This window comes from Euprymna scolopes, chromosome 21 (assembly GCF_053919585.1).
Source record: "Euprymna scolopes isolate OS-2025 chromosome 21, ASM5391958v1, whole genome shotgun sequence".
In the NCBI taxonomy this organism is placed as follows: Eukaryota; Metazoa; Mollusca; class Cephalopoda; order Sepiida; family Sepiolidae; genus Euprymna; species Euprymna scolopes.
In genome coordinates, this window is record NC_136502.1 from 17,226,175 (window position 1) to 17,242,535 (window position 16,361).

A 16,361-nucleotide genomic window follows, 5' to 3' on the forward strand; every position below is an offset into this window, starting at 1 on the left:
CTGACCAGACTCAACGTTGCTTAACTTCGGTGATCTGACGAGAACCGGTGTGTCAACGTGATTGTGCCGTATGTGATTGTGCAGCAAGTTGCATAAAATATATAATTTATTGACAGGGATATCAAAAATACAGACACAAAAAAAAACAGGGGAGGAAAAAAAAGATAATTATCGAGAAAACTGATAATGTGGCTTGAAATAAATTATGTTTTGAGGAATGAAACAAATAAAAACTATCCAGACTTTGGCTTGAAAAGAAATAATACTTTGGCTTGGAATGAATAGTTTCTATAAATGTGAAACAAATCAAAGAATTAGTCAGTGAAAGAAAGAAGAGCATTTTTTTAAATTAAATAAGATAAGAAATCGTAATGCATTCTGGTGAATTTTTACAAAAGTAAATTATGTTTTAATGAAATTTTTAAAACTCGTCTTATTTTACGTATTATTTTATTTCAATAGATATCCGATTTGTAAATAAAAATAATAATGTGATATGCAATTATCAAAATTACGTTGACACAAAAAATACATATACATTAAGTTTTCTCATAATTTTATCAACACAGATGCCCATGATTAACAACAAAAAGACAACTTAAACACGGATAAAAAAGAATTCCCGATAAGGTCGTTTACACACCTCTACCTGGTACTACTACTACTACTACTACTACTACTACTACTACTTAAACTAATTTTATTCCTTTTATTATCAACCTCATTATCATTCTCGTTGGAATATCACATATGCAGATATCAGCCAAAAATATGTCTTTCACTGCCACCTTTCGTGTCATGTGTCTAATTTTACATGCAATTTTTCATCTGCAAGTGAATCTATTTTGGTTTTCCCAATCAATATGCAAGGTCACCAGGTATCGCCAAAATTTGTCTTATTAAAAAACAAAATACCGGTAAAATGTAAGTTCATGACCGCTGTTAACCTTTGGCAGAGGATTTTGTTTTTGAAAGGTCCAAATTTAGAATTTTAATTAATCAAAGTTAGAATTTTTCATTAATCAAAAATCTCATCTTTCTTATGGAAGTGTCATAGCACTAAAATCAATATACACACAAATTTTTTGATGCTCGTCAACATGATTTCGCGTTTTTACATATTTCTAGCAAAATCAGACAATTACCGGAATTTAATGAAATAGTCAAACGTTACTCATTAACGAATGAATGAATTTCAGTAGAAAATTCTGGAGGAATTCTTTTTATAACGAGTTGCTTTACATCAAATTTAAAATTATTGATTGGACTTGCAATTATTTCCACTGTTCTATAAAGAAGTGCCAATGGCTATTATTTCTTCAGTTCTGCGCATGTCAATTATTTACACTGAACTACAAAAGGTGTTCATGACGATTATGTCCACTGTTCTATAAAGACGTCATCATGGCTATTATGTTCATTCTTCTACCAAGAAATGTTCATGGCAATTATTTTCTCTATTCTATAAAGAAGTGTTTATGGCAATTATTTTCACTGTTCTATAAAAGAATGTCATGGCAATTATTTTCACTGTTCTATAAAGAAATGTTAATGGTAATTATTTTCACTGTTCTATAAAGAAGGTTTCATGACAATTATTTTCACTGTTCTTTAAAGAAGGTTTCATGACAATTATTTTCACAGTTCTATAAAGAAATGTTAATGGTAATTATTTTCACTGTTCTATAAAGAAATGTTAATGGTAATTATTTTCACTGTTCTATAAAGAAATGTTCATGACAATTATTTTCACTGTTCTATAAAGAAGGTTTCATGAAAATTATTTTCACTGTTCTATAAAGAAATGTTAATGGCAATTATTTTCACTGTACTATAAAGAAATGTTAATGGCAATTATTTTCACTGTTCTATAAAGAAATGTTAATGGTAATTATTTTCACTGTCCTATAAAGAAATGTTAATGACAATTATTAAGTCTTCATGAATATATTATTCAAGTAAAAATAAATTGAAACAGCCATATCATGCAGATAAAAAATATCCCACACTTTGTAAACAAAATTACATAAAGCTAAAAAGTTGTGAACATATGCTACTGCATAATTAAATTAAATATATAATTCTCATTCAGAATTGACAAGATAGTTTTCCTTCTTCTATATTATTTACCATGCATTGTGTATATCATAGTTGTTCAGTAATAGTAAGGAGGTGAAAGGGTGGTTCATATATTTTCTAATAACATTAGTGAAAATTAAATAAAACTTTAACATAGCATCTCGAGGCCAACATTTGGACTAGTAACCATAGCATCACACCCACTTAATATATATATATATATATATATATATATATATATATATATATATATATATATATATATATAGCGTTGCATCGGCTATACCAGGATCGTTGCTGACATGATCAATCACACGAATGATCAAGAAGGATGAAGCATATTGGTTATTATTTGTATTGCATGTCTCACCACTTGGTCATCACAGATGCCTAACGAGTTGAGGAAAATCAAGGTGGCGGTTTTGCTGAATGCATCCAAGCTCAATCTGAAAATGTATCAAAATAATTTTAAGCAAAACCAGACAAGCAACAGAAAAAATGACAGGTGAATCTGCAAAGACATTAAAGGTGCTCCCATCATGAATTATACAGAGTTTTCCTCCTCCGTCATGGTACTTTGTGTCGTTTCTAGTAGAAAGGATGTCATGCCTCTTTCAAAAGAGTCTAAGAGTCACCACCACAGTCTACCAGGATGAGCTGAGAAGCATGATGAATCCATGGATGGATGAGATGCTACTAGAGGCCCTTACATTTTACAGTAAAATTCTGCTCCTACACATCTGACCAAGACAACACGGGTATGGCTGATCAACAATGTTCATCACCACTTGTCGACTCTCTGAAGGCTGTCGTTGTGGAGGTGTTAACCACCATAGACAAAGACATGGTTGCCAAAACATGTAACTCATTTTCTGGTTGCTTTGCGATTGTCATCTCTACCATTGAATAATAATGTAGTAATAGTAGATAAATCTAAATGTTGCTGAATAATAAACTGCTGCATCTCTGCAAATGCAACTTCTGATTTCATTGGTTCTTTCAGTGTCTTTTTGTGAAGTATTGGATTTTGCTGCAACGCCAGCTATATTTGACTTCCTTTAGTTGAATACTCTCTGACTGTTTACCGTTTGTGCCAGCTGATTTGGCATTTATATGTACTTACTTTCTCTCAAGTCCTATGTTAATTTCTAGTAGCCTGGAGGTAGAATACTGGCCTTTGAAGTCAAGAATGACTTGGTGACTGGGTTCGAATTTTCTGATTAGCAGTTATTATCACTTTCTACTTTGATGATTATGTAAGCATGAAAAACTATAAGTATAAAAATAATTGTTAATATTTATTTAAAAAATAATATAGCTGAACAATTTATTTGTAGGCAAATTTTTAATATGTTTTAATAATCAGGCTGTTAGTTATACATGCACTAATACGTGTCAGTGGTGCTCTAGATACCAGTTTATACTGACAACTTGGCATGTGGTATTTAAGGTGTGTAGAATCGATAGCACTACCCTTAATTAGGATGTTGGCAACCTTCATGTGGTTTCTCTTCTAGAAAGAATTCAGAAAATGAATTCCAACAAAACGGAATCACGAATCCAAAATCATAACATGCTTCAATGTACAAATCATATTTTTATGTATCTATGTAAAACAAAGATTTAAAAAAAATACACAATCAAAAAGATTTTAATTTAAAAATAAAGAATTTGTTTTTTGTCTTCTTTTTTTTCTAAAATTGTCTTCTGGAAGACACAGCAACAAACATGCACCGTACACACACAAACACACATACAAACAAATATAGATATTTAAAAACATGTTTTTGCATTTATGTATAATTATGATATATAAGTATGTTATATAATTATATAATAATATATAATAATATATAATAATATATATATGTCATATAATATAATTATAAAATGAGTATGTTATATAATGAGTATCGTCGTGATCGATCGATTATATTATACCGGCTTATTCTGTTTTGGATGATGATGATGATGATTACTTAGTAGTCTAGGCAGCTTTAAAAACTGTGTAAGATTGTACTACTGTAGAAGCTGAAATAGAAAAATCATTTAAAACAAATATTTTCTGGCTGCACAAAACTCAGCCATACTTTAAAAGGAATAAGACTAACTACAAGATGATTCCTCACTGGACAATTTGTACTTTATGTATGTTTTTTTATACATCCGATAAAGTGAACGCGAAAGTCTTTTATTTATTCTATTTTAAGAACTCATACATAGTTTTGATTAGTTCCTGAGTCATCAGCTAGTATTTCTTTTTTCCTGCCCATGAAGACATAATTCCTCATTCGGTTTCCTTTTATTTTATCTATACCCACGTTTGGCTAATTGAACATTTAAACTCTGCCATATTCTTAAACAATCATAGGTATAACTACTTGAAAGAATTAATTAAATTAGTCAACTACTCGACATTTAATATTTAACAAATACAAAGTAGTATATTCAAATATTTACAAAGAGATCAACATTTTCATTTATACAGGGTGACCCCCCAAAAAACAAAAGCTAAATGGAGGCCATCTAGAACATACGCTGTAGAAAGGAGAAAAAAAAGCCAAATACCCAAGTGTTTTGATGTGATGTTTTGAATATAATAAACTAGTTATGACCAAAATTTCATTTCATTCGAACAAAACACTAAGAAACGGAGCCTAATTATAGTTGTGGCCCGTTTTTTTCTTGGGTCACCCTGTATACGCTCACTACCTCCTTCCCATTCACCCACGTGCTCACAATAGTCAGTTGGTCAATTTATTTGGGTATTACATACATCCAATATAATAAGTGAAAGGACAAAAGGTATTTTATTTTTGATTTAAGAACCCATCTTCCATCATGGGTGTTTTTTTTTTTTGTTTTTTTTTTACTCTTACGCTCATCTAGTGATAAAAAAAATCCGGTGGTAGTAAAAGAGTATATCCTCGGTCTCTGAGATGTCCAAACTATTCAAAATTATCAGCTTCAATGCCGAAGGCTTGTCACCAACAAAAATTGACTTCTTGTCCAATCTCAAAACTGACATTCTGTGCCTTCAAGAGAAACATAAAATATCTTCCCCAGCCAGAATTCTAGACATGTCTTTAGTTATTTTCCATGCCAGTGCAAGGAATAGAAGTAGCATTTACGTGCGGGACAAGACGATTGTCAAAGGTTGCTGGAACAATCCACTTAGAGTATGGAAATTAACAAAAAAATTATTCCTTAGTAACGAACTAATCTATTTTTTTTATTACTTTATCCCCCTCCCCAACGATGTAATTCTCCATGTCGTTTAGCTTTTTTTAAATCCATTCCTGTATTTTGCTAATTTGATGTTTCAACGCTTCTAGACAGTTTATTTCTAAACAGTTATAAATACAGCCACTCAGAAGATGACTAATCGACATACTCACTATTACTAAACATATGCAATATGTGATATAAAATGTAACATTTGAATATATACAACTCTGACATATTCTTAAACAATTATAAATGCAGTCATGTGAAAGATAAACATTGTTTAAATTAGTTAACATATCCGACATTCAGTATGTAACAGATACAAAGTAGTCTTTTCAAATATGTACAAAGAAGTTAACACTTGCAGTGATGTACGCTTATTATCACCCCCCACACACACACATAAAACAGATTACCATTATTAAAATACTTTACTTATTTACACAAATATTTTGCACTTTATGACAGGTACTTGACTGTTCCACTGAATTCTCCTTGAATTTGTGTTCACACATCAATTGAATATAATGTTATACATGTTTGTTTGTTTTTTGTTTTTTTTTCCTTTTGTTATCTTTTTGAGTTTTACAATTCTTGCGTGCTGTTTGCAATAAATATTTCAGGATTCCGATGAAGAAATTATGGAAATGTTATGATATCGTTTAAAAGTTCCATTTGTATATAAAGCCATTTTTTTAGCAGGCATGAAAACAGAATTAATGAAAAGACAGCCAAAAATAAATTCTAAACTTATTTGCATCGTTCAGCGATAAACATTGATGTCTTCAAGTAAAATAGAAAAAAATAACATCTTATTAATGTTGAAGAGTGTTTAGAGTTCAATTCTTATTCATTTTTTAGTAATATAACTTGGCTTAAAGTAATTAACTGATTCACAGATTTTTTTCTGTGGTATCTCACATTTTAATTATTGTTAACATGTTATAGAATATGATCACGTAACGTAACAGATAAAAGCATCGGTTAACAATCAACTCTAAGTGACAATCTGCTGGAGGTTGTAGGTTCAAACCTAGCTACAGATGATAATAATTCAGAACAATTGAATACTTTTAAACGTAATTTACTGGAATGCTATCCGATGAACTCACTGCACCTTTACTCCCTCGGCATACATATTTGTGACAAACCCATCTAGCAGCAAAATCTCCCCTTTTTACCCTAGAGATCCCTAAATGCCGGAAAGCTCTCTACTCTAACAGTTTCTTCCCGTGGACTGCTAGACTTTGAAATTTCCTCTGTGTCCTGTTACCCTAAGTGCACTAATATGCAGAAGTAATGTAAACTGACATCTCGTTCATCTTCTTACATATTCTCATGCAAACATGATCTCAAATAGTAGCCCTTACGTCTAAGTGTCAATATGCTTTGTTTTGAGTGAACAAGAGTAAATACTACTACTACTACTACTACTACTACTACTACTAATAATAATAATAATAATAATAATAATACATAACTAGGATTAAAATATAAAGAGGTATGTTCCAAGGTGATTCCCTATTGTCATTACTATTCATCATAGCCATGATGCCCCTTAACACTATACTAAGAAAATGCCAAGCCGGATACAAGTTCACTAATAGAGGTGAAAGAATGAACCATCTAATGTACATGGATGACCTGAAGCTGTTTGCTAAAACTAAGAAGGAATTAAAGACACTAATAAAGACAACCAGAATCTTCAGTCCTGGTATCCGAATGGAATTCGGCATGGGAAAAGTATGCACTGCTGAAAACTTGAAGCAACGGAAGGTATGATACTATCACACTAAACAAAGATGAAGACACTAGGTGAACATGATAGCTACAAATATTTTGGGCGTTCTGGAAGCAAACCACCAAAGCAACAGAAACGAAAGAGAAAATTGCAATGGAATACTTCGGAAGAACAAGAAAACTTCTTGAAACTTTACTATATAGTACAAACCTAATTAAAGGTATAAAAACATGGACAGTGTCACTAGCAAAATACTCTGAATCATTTTAGGTTGAACCAATAAAGAACTGAGGCATCTCGACCAGAAGACCAGGAAATTCATGACTATGCACAATGCACTACATCCAAAGGATAATACTGACCGATTCTATGTGAAAACAAAAGATGGAGGAAGAGGGTTGGTGTATATAGAAGACCGTGTAAATGACACAAGAAAAGACTTAGAAAAATACATAATGCAGATCACCGAAAGAATAATTACTGCAGTAGAACACACTGAAAAAAAAAACAAACAACAAAAAAAAAACAAGATAGAAACAGAAGAAACAAGGGATAAGATGAGAAAAGAAAAATGGGAAAAGAAACAACTACATGGGCGATTTATAAGGATGACAAGATGAGATTAAAGAAAACACTTGGACATGGATACAAAAAAGGAAACCTAAACAGAGAAACTGAAAATCCCGCACAGGATAACACGATTAGAACTAAACATATCAAAGTAAGGATCGACAAGACATAAGAAAACAGCAAATTCAGACTCTGTGAACAAAGAGAGGAAACAATAAACCACATAATAAGCGAATGCAGCAGACTAGCCCAAAAAGAATATAAAAATAGATACGATCAAGTGAGGAAAGCAGTTCACTGGGAATGAAGCAGATAACTGATTCTTAAATACCCAGACAAATGGCACAAGCACAATCCAGCAACAGTACTTGAAAATAAAAGTCACAAAATTCTATGAGACATGGATATACAAACGGATAAACTTATCCAAGCAAGAAGACCGGATGTCATACTTGTTAACAAGAAGAAAAAGGTCTGTCAGATTGTAGATTTTGCCATCCAGCAGGCCACAGAGTGAAGATCAAGGAGATGGAGAAACAGAGCAAATACACTGACCTGGTCAGAGAGCTCAAAGGAATATGGAAGATTAAAAAAGTAAAGATAGCACCACTAATAGTAGGAATGCTAGGAACAATACTGAAAAACTTTGAAAAGAGAAGGAGTGAGATTGGAATCAGAGGGATGGCTGATAAGATACAACAGATAACAGTAATGAAAACTGCTGAAATATTAAAGAAAACCCCTTGAATGTGGAGTAATGCACATGAGCTACAGACACAAACCGCACATCAGAAAATGGCGCAGATGTAAAACACAAAGGACATCACATGGAATTATGAAAACTGAGACGATATATTTGTATACCTTTCCCTCATTTTTTGTGGGTGTTTTGCCACCCAAATTCCAGTGAAAACCAATAGCCATCGCTAACGAGAAATCAATGGTCAATGGTCAATGGTAAGCAGTTGTTGAGATAATGCAAATTCATCTGCAATGGTTATCTAAAGAGGTGGAGAGTAGTGTAAATCTGAGGAGACTTATTGTCACTCAGACTCCAAATAACACCACAAGTTGTTCTCAAAGAGAAATCTTTAATGATGGCGTGTGTGACTACTCCTAGTGAGTAAATAATAATAATAATAATAATAATAATAATAATAATAATAATAATAATAATTAATTAATTAATTAATTAACACTTCTATCCGGTCATCACTAAGATAATAATAAAACCCCATGAATTAAATAAAGGATTCAGTTTAAAATTCTGTATTACCGAGTTCAACATTAAAATTTCCAATACTGCTATACTAAGTCATTTTAAATAAACGAGATAATCAATAATAGATTAATATTGATTGTGTAAGTTATATTCAGAATAATATTGGACAAAAATGATACAAGAGTTTTCAACCACTTTACTACTTTTATGGCTGATGATTTTAGTCAAGTTTATAATTTCATATTTTTTATATAACTTTAAAGTGAATCTGATGGTTAGACCCTTAATTTTGGGGTTTGGGGGAGTTATGTACCATTATTCCTAGATCCACTTCGATGCATGTTCTTTTTTTATTAGTTAAATAGATTTTGCGTTGGGCATAAAACTAAAATGTCTCGGACACCCTTGGGTAAGGTGTTCATTTCTACCACAACCCTACCACCAATAAATCAATCTTTTACAAATTTCTACCTTTTTTTCTGCTTTACCCTATTTCTAAACCTTATCACTGATCAAGCCCCAATTTGGGAACTTTGTGAAATATAAAATCAACCTTTAGTTACCACTACGCCCAGTTTGGATTTCTGGGTTCAATCAAAACAACCGTTTACAATATCTCTGCATTCAAAACAAATAGATGTTCAAACAAATTTAAATACAAATCAATCTTATATAAAAGATACGTAAGGTTTCGGCATAAAATGATTCAACAGCGGTTGGCGTGAGACCGCTTGTAAATTCAATATCCCCTAAAAATTACACAGCTTCTAGCCCTGCTCTAATCTTTTGTCAGTATATTGAATTGAGTTGAATAGAACTGATGCTAACTTTGAGCTGACTCAAAGACCTCTCTACGCAATAGTGTTTATTACAAGTATTATCATTTTGCCTGCCTTTACATTCAACTGTAGTAACACAAATTTTGGTGCTTTGGTTTATAAAGTACTGAAAAAAGGTCATGAAGCACAACATCAACATAGTGAGGAGTTTGTGTTTTCGTAGTCTCATACTAATTTTTTTATTTAAATATGTTGACGTTTTCTTTTTTTGATTGTAAAGAAGTATCAAAATATCTTCTTTGTTGTGCGCGAAGCATGATTTTGGAATGGAATAGAAAATTTACAAGAAATTGGAATCAAACTGTTTGGTTTGCCCCGAGACGTCAGCATCGCAATTCAATTTGCAAACAAAACAAAATCAGGAACAAATAATCCTGATTGACTCAAATGCGAAATCCCCAATGAAATTTCTTCACCAACAAACGTTATCATGAAATGCAATTTTTCTATTCCCCGTCTTCAAATAAAATTCATTCGAAATATTTAGAAAATGAGGGGAGCGGAGTGGGGGGAATACTGTGGAATACTAAATTAGATGCAGCACTGATTTATTGGGGCAATATCCGTCAGGGCAACGAGGTGGGGGTGGGAAGTTCAAATAGCTGACATTTTCAAAATCAAAGATTCCACCTTACTCCTTACTCGTCAACCTCACTTCAGTGTTGTCACAGCACAAACATCCCCATCACCCCTACCCAACTTCTTTCTTCCGCTTCATACGATCTTTTCCCCAAGCAACAAATCGGCAGAATGTTCCTCTTTATTGATAACGTTGTCAGCTTCATTTATCATTGCCATTTGCTTCTTTTTTTTTTTTATTCCGTAACCAATAAATATATATAAAAGATGAAAATAATCTGCCTGATGGTCGATCCAATTTTTAGAACTTCTAATGCAGATCTAAAAGCAATACTAATTATAAAGCGTCATTACGTAAGAATGGTTTCTTTTCGTAATAATTATGACTAACGTGTTTTCACCTGCTCGTCGCATTGATTGATTTTTAAACTAAACACTTGACCACGACTTTAGAACCAATCAATAATAAGTTACTGTCCAATATTAATATATGGAAAGAGATACTTATGCACCAAAGACTATTGCTGCAATTATTGTTAATGAGTCACATTAAATACATTTTGCACCTTCAATGCATTGTGCGATTTGTGTGAATCAAATTATAAGCAGACCATTTAGGTCGATTTGCATTTGGTAGGTCCGGGGCCTGCCATCTAGAAATATTGATCATTCACTACTACTACTACTACTACTACTACTACTACTACTACATATTATTATTATTAGTAGTAGTAGTAGTAGTAGTAGTAGGAAACGGTCAATTTAGTGCCTAAATAGTAGCAGCCAAATAGCACAATGGTTAGAAGCTCCGACTGTCATACGGGGAGTCAGGTTTCGATCCTAGCTTGAGGTAGTTGCTTGTCTAGCCACACTGATGAACTGTGGAACAGCAAAACAGTATGTGGATGACTATATATATATATAGGCCTTTGTCCGATAAATGCATGCTCATTGGCTGATAGGAAGGGCGCAGTGGATACTAGAAAGCTGATTGGCTAACTAAAATCTCAATAGAAGAGGAGCATATAAAAACGATAAACAACCACAGAATTCACGCATAAGCCTGAAGAGTCCTAGAGTGGATGAAACACGGAATATTCAGTGTAGCTTAATTGCCATAATTATGCATCAAAGACTATTGCTGCAATTATTGTTAATGAGTCACATTAAATACATTTTGCACCTTCAATGCATTGTGCGATTTGTGTGAATCAAATTATAAGCAGACCATTTAGGTCGATTTGCATTTGGTAGGTCCGGGGCCTGCCATCTAGAAATATTGATCATTCACTACTACTACTACTACTACATATTATTATTATTATTATTATTATTAGTAGTAGTAGTAGTAGTAGTAGTAGTAGTAGTAGTAGGAAACGGTCAATTTAGTGCCTAAATAGTAGCAGCCAAATAGCACAATGGTTAGAAGCTCCGACTGTCATATGGGGAGTCAGGTTTCGATCCTAGCTTGAGGTAGTTGCTTGTCTAGCCACACTGATGAACTGTGGAACAGCAAAACAGTATGTGGATGACTATATATATATATAGGCCTTTGTCCGATAAATGCATGCTCATTGGCTGATAGGAAGGGCGCAGTGGATACTAGAAAGCTGATTGGCTAACTAAAATCTCAATAGAAGAGGAGCATATAAAAACGATAAACAACCACAGAATTCACGCATAAGCCTGAAGAGTCCTAGAGTGGATGAAACACGGAATATTCAGTGTAGCTTAATTGCCATATATATTTCATAAATTACTATATATATATATATAATTTTTTTATATAGATAAGGTATCTTAGTTCTAGTATGTTGTTTGCCTTTAAGTGCTGAAGTCAAAATTGCTAATTCACTAATTAGAGAATTTTTTATATGTGAATGATTGCAATCACTTTACACATTCTCAAGTGGACATACACTATCTTATGGATTCTTTCGAATGGCTATGTACAGGGTGGAAAAATAAAATATCGCCCTAAAAAAGATGACGATTTAATTTCTGTTTGATGAAAACCGTTTGTTTTTTTTTGGTTTTTTTTGTGGCTGCAGACCATCTACTAGTTGGCCAATAGTGTATAAATCTTTGAAGTCGGCTTGAAAATCAACACCTGAAAAGTGTTGTGTTCCCCAGATGCAATCAGGTGACCACTGGCAGATCCTGGTTGTGGCAGCAGGACTTGGCACTGACCCACAATTCCAAAGAGACCCAGGCCAACTTCTGAAGCCAACTTCCGAAGAAGTGCTATGACTTTGTACCCTTTTCTCACTGGCACCCCCTCCTCCCCCGACCTGAATCTGCTAGACTACTTTGATTTGTCATACGTCAAGAACATCACCAACATAACCTCCCACAATACCATAGCCAGCCTGATCGATGCCATTCGCCAAGTATTTACCAAGCTCATAAGGCTCATAAGAGAAGTGGTTGATGGGCAGAGATCAGAAGCCCACAGTATTAATGTTGGTGTCCCTCAAGGGTCCATCCTGGGCCCAACTCTCTTCCTGATCTACATTAATGATCTTCCAAAACACATACTTAAATCATTCATTGACATCTATGTTGATGACACAACCATCTATGGCAAAACATCAAAGGCCTTAAATGACAAAGTTCTCTCGATTCTCTCCTCTGATCTTGAGCGTGTGGTACAATGGGGAAAGAGGTGGCTGGTTACTTTTAATGCATCTAAAACCAAGCTTCTATCTTTACATCATCAATGCTCTGATCCCCATCTGGCATCAATTGAAATGGATGGCTCTCGTCTTGGGGAGGCTCCATATTTTGGCAAGCTTCTGAGATTGAACTTTACTCCTGATCTGAAATGGAACACGTACATCAAGTCTGTTGCCAAGGTTGCTAGAAAAATGGTGGGATCCTTCTACCGCTCCAGTAGATATCTCACTGCTGATGCAATTCTCTATCTATATAAAAGCCAAGTACGTGCAAGGATGGAGTACTGCTGCCATATCTGGACAGGAGCTGCTAAAAACAGCCTATCCTGCCTTGACAGAGTACAAAATAGACTTCGTAGCCTAGTGGGAGATGCCATTTTCTCTTCCTTGCAACCTCTCTCCCACAGAAGGGACTTTGCGAGCCTGCTTTTATTTTATTGTTATTTCCATGGCAAGTGCTTGTATGAGCTCCAATCTTTGCCCCCCCCCCCTCACAAATCTTTCACAAAAAACACCTGTCTAGCTGAAACCACTGTCAGTAATTTTTCTCCACTCTTCATCTGTGCCTAAATCAAAACGTAGATTCCATGAACAAAGCTTCTTTTTTCGAAGTGCACGCCTGTGGAACTCTCTTCTGTTTGCCTGTTTCCCACCTGACTACAACTTGGATGTCTTCAAGTCCAACATAAACAAGTTTGAAAGCTGAAAGCGGTTATATTGAATAGGTGTCAGCTATTCTACATGAATTGATTTTTTCAATAAAATTTTAAAAAGTAAAGCTGTAGTCTTGTTTTCTTTAGGGCGACAAATTTATCATTCCACCCTCTGTGTGTGTGTGTATATATATATATATATATATATATATATATATATATATATATATATATATATATATATATAAAGGTCTGTATTATGTTAAGAATATGTTAGTTTTATGAGCTAAAAAGCAAAACTCGAACAATCTGCAAAGGAAACAATCATTCTGGGTTATACTTGTGGAGTAATATACTTAAGAATTCATTTATATCTAACTGGAGGGTGCACGATGTTGTTAGAAATCTCTAACCAGAAGGGACAAAGGTCTTAATTCCTATAATGGAAGAATAAAATCTTTCTTTACGAAAATGGTTGCTAGGCAAACAGTCGTCTGAAAGACTGGCAATGGAACAAAAATCACTCAAACCAATTATAGGACCAAACAGAAAGTAACTACAACAACAACAACAACAACAAAAAAAAAGAAAAAAAGAAAAGTATTTATAAAAGTAAAAGGAAGCAATAACATAAAAAAAAGATCTAGAAAAAAGATCGAGAAAAATACCAGTGATTCTTTTTTTACACTCATTTTTTCTTGTCGTTTTTCTTCTTACCTCACGCCGCCATCGTCCATTTTTATCCCGTTTTTTTTTACAGCTTACCTTCTCATACAGATTATATAGCAATTTTAATGATCTTGCCTTAAGCTATGTGTGTGCGTTTGTGTATTTGTGTCTGTCTGTAATCCTACAGACTTGCAGAATTATTTCTTTTTATAGGTTCTTATCCCCAAGTCAAAAAAAATTTCTGAATTAATATCTACGTCTAGATACTAGTAATTATATATATATATATATATATATATATATATATATATATATATATATATATATATATATATAATTATTTAATCAAGGGGAGCTGGATAGTGACAATTGGTATGAACGGTTGCCCCTACAATGACCAAGGTCTTATATGAGAGGTTGCCTCCACATATGGTCTTTGCTTACAGTATCTGCCGAAACAGATACTACACTTTGATCTTGGCCAAAAGGCCAAGAAAAGGGTATTTATTTGCTCCCCCACCATGCAAATTAGGCACAAGGCCGATTTTTAATGTGAGAAGTGAAGGGGAAATGAGGACCAGCTCCTCGAGGAGTAGGGGAGCTGAATAGTAACAATTGGTATGAAGGGTTGGTATTTATTTGCTTCCCCACTGAGAAAATTAGGCACAAGGCCGTTTTTTATTGTGGAGAGAGAGGGAGGGGGGAGGGAAAAGGGGTCAGTTCCCGATGGGTGGGAAATGGGAGCTGGATAATGACAATTGGTATGAAGGGTTGCCCCTACATTGACCAAGGTCTGACATGTGAGGTTACCCCCACATATGGTCTTTGCTTGCTGTATCTACCGGAAAAGATACTACACTTTTATCTTGGCCAAAAGGCCAAGAAAAGGGTATTTACTTGCTCCCCCACCGAAAAAATTAGGCACAAGGCCGATTTTTAATATGAGAAGTGAAGGGGAAATGGGGACCCACTCCCCGGGGAGTAGGAGAGCTGGATAATGACAATTGGTATGAAGGGTTGCCCCTACATTGACCAAGGTCTTATATGTGGAGTCGCCCCCACATATGGTCTTTGCTTGCAGTATCTGCCGGAACAACAGACTTTTGATCTTAACCAAAAAGGGCAAGCACAAAAGTGTTACGGACATACCGACCGACCGACAGAGTGACTTATAGAGTCGCTTGCACGCGACTAATAAAAAAAGGCTAAAATTAAGCTACTTCAAACTAAAAATGTAATTGTATGCATGCGTAGAAGTTAGTCGATTTACGCCTGCCAAGGTCAACTGATGTTTTATTTAATTTTTACTTCTTGGAAACTATTTTTACAGGATAAAATCCAAATCAAATGTGCCGCCAAGGTCCAAATACTCTATATATCAAGTTTTACGTCTGTAAACCAAATGTTCAAAGATGAGTTTTGGTCTCTCCCATAGTTTTATTTTCATTGAAATCGTCTATCGATTACATAAATCTCAAACGTCGGTTTTTTTTGTGTGTGTGTGTGTTCGTATGTCTGCTAAAAATTTTCGTCAGCCGCATTGGACCAAGTTAAAACCAGTATCATCTGAAAGAGTGATCCCTCGAACGCATAATATCTGAAAAGTTTTTAAAAAGATTAATTTTGTGTTGGTCAACTGAACCATTTCTTGCAATGGGGGGGAGTTACTTTTCACAACACTATTTTTGCAAATCATGCACTGAAAAAACATTATTTTGCAGAGTCATGACATCATAAGTCGTTGTGATCTGATGGGCAAAAGCGTTTTTCAGTAACTTTTCTCCCTTCTTTCCCTCTTTCGCGTTTCTGATTCGAGTCTGCATATCATGGCTACTTTTTTTTTTTTGCAGTCACACAGGCAATCGCTGCTATTTTGATTAAAAGAAAAGTTTTTTTGATTAATTTTTTTTTTGCAGTAGGTGGGGTCCAAAATATCAAAATATCTGGTGTGGAAGTTGTTACCTACTTCTGTCGTTCTTTTCTGGGGGTTGCTCAATATCGACTCATGTATTTGTTGGTCTTTTTCGTATAAATAAAGTGAAACTCACCGATGAAAAGGCATCAGTGGCCTTTCGTGCCGGGACATCTTGAAAGTAATTATCTTTG

The 16,361-nt window shown here is 34.2% G+C and overlaps 1 long non-coding RNA gene and 1 pseudogene across 1 annotated transcript in view; one reads left to right on the forward strand and one right to left on the reverse strand.

The window, feature by feature from the left end:
• Positions 1-16,361, forward strand: part of LOC145242022 (uncharacterized) — a 772,700-nt gene that overhangs the window by 500,905 nt on the left and 255,434 nt on the right. The window lies entirely within an intron of this gene.
• On the reverse strand, positions 14,623-14,757 carry LOC145243284 (U2 spliceosomal RNA; annotated as a pseudogene).